This window comes from Vicia villosa, linkage group LG6 (genome assembly GCF_029867415.1).
Source record: "Vicia villosa cultivar HV-30 ecotype Madison, WI linkage group LG6, Vvil1.0, whole genome shotgun sequence".
NCBI lineage: Eukaryota > Viridiplantae > Streptophyta > Magnoliopsida > Fabales > Fabaceae > Vicia > Vicia villosa.
In genome coordinates this window covers 48637097-48637993 of record NC_081185.1, presented here as the reverse complement: position 1 = coordinate 48637993, position 897 = coordinate 48637097, and the positions used below count along the sequence as shown (strand labels likewise).

The window sequence follows — 897 nt, the reverse complement described above, 5'->3', positions numbered from 1 at the left end:
CGATCTTTTGAGTTAAAGCGTCTACTATAGCGTTAACGCGGTCTATACCACTTACTTCGTACATTCCTCCTTTGGTTTGAGTTTTCTCTAGAGCGGCTCGTTCTCCACCCCATTGGTAATGGTTTTGTGCCATGTTCTCTATGAGGTTGTATGCTTCATCATGGGGTTTGTCCATTAATGCTCCGCCAGCAGCGGCATCTATAGTCATTTTAGTGTTATAAAGGAGACCACCATAGAAAGTATGGATGATCAGCCATGGTTCGAGTCCATGATGAGGGCATAGTCTAAGCATGTCCTTGTATCGTTCCCAAGCTTCGAAGAGTGATTCGTTATCTTTCTGGGTAAATCCGTTGATTTGATCTCTTAGCATAACGGTTTTGCTAGGCGAAAAGTATCTAGCTAAGAATACTCTCTTCAATTCGTCCCATGTAGTTATGGAATTAGAAGGTAGGGATTGAAGCCACGCTCTAGCTCTATCTCTCAAGGAGATAGGAAAGAGGCGTAATCGAATAGCTTCGGAACTAACGTTGTTAGCTTTGACAGTGTCGGCATATTGCACGAACACAGATAAATGGAGGTTGGGGTCGTCTGCAGGGCTTCCAGAGAATTGGTTCTGTTGAACAGCTTGTACCAACGAAGGTTTCAGTTTGAAATTGTTCGCCTCAATCGCAGGTGGTGCGATACTTGAGTGCGGTTCAGCGCGCGAAGGAGCGGCGTAGTCTCTAAGAGGACGAATAGCAGCCATCTCTAACTTCGGGGTAATTTGATTGATTTGATCATTAAAGATCAATTCCTGATTAATCGGAATAGGTGCTACTTCGGGAAGGTTGCGAGCTCGACGTTTGACGTTAATGAAACGTTCGATCTCGTTAATTCGTTGTATTAAATCCCCTCCTT

At 44.3% G+C, this 897-nt stretch overlaps 1 non-coding gene across 1 annotated transcript; it reads left to right on the top strand.

Moving 5' to 3' along the window:
* The first annotated feature begins 263 nt into the window (after window positions 1-263).
* LOC131615321 (small nucleolar RNA R71) lies at window positions 264-370 on the top strand. Its single transcript, XR_009287742.1, has one exon. It is a non-coding gene; the product is annotated as a small nucleolar RNA R71 (small nucleolar RNA).
* Window positions 371-897: the final 527 nt, after the last annotated feature.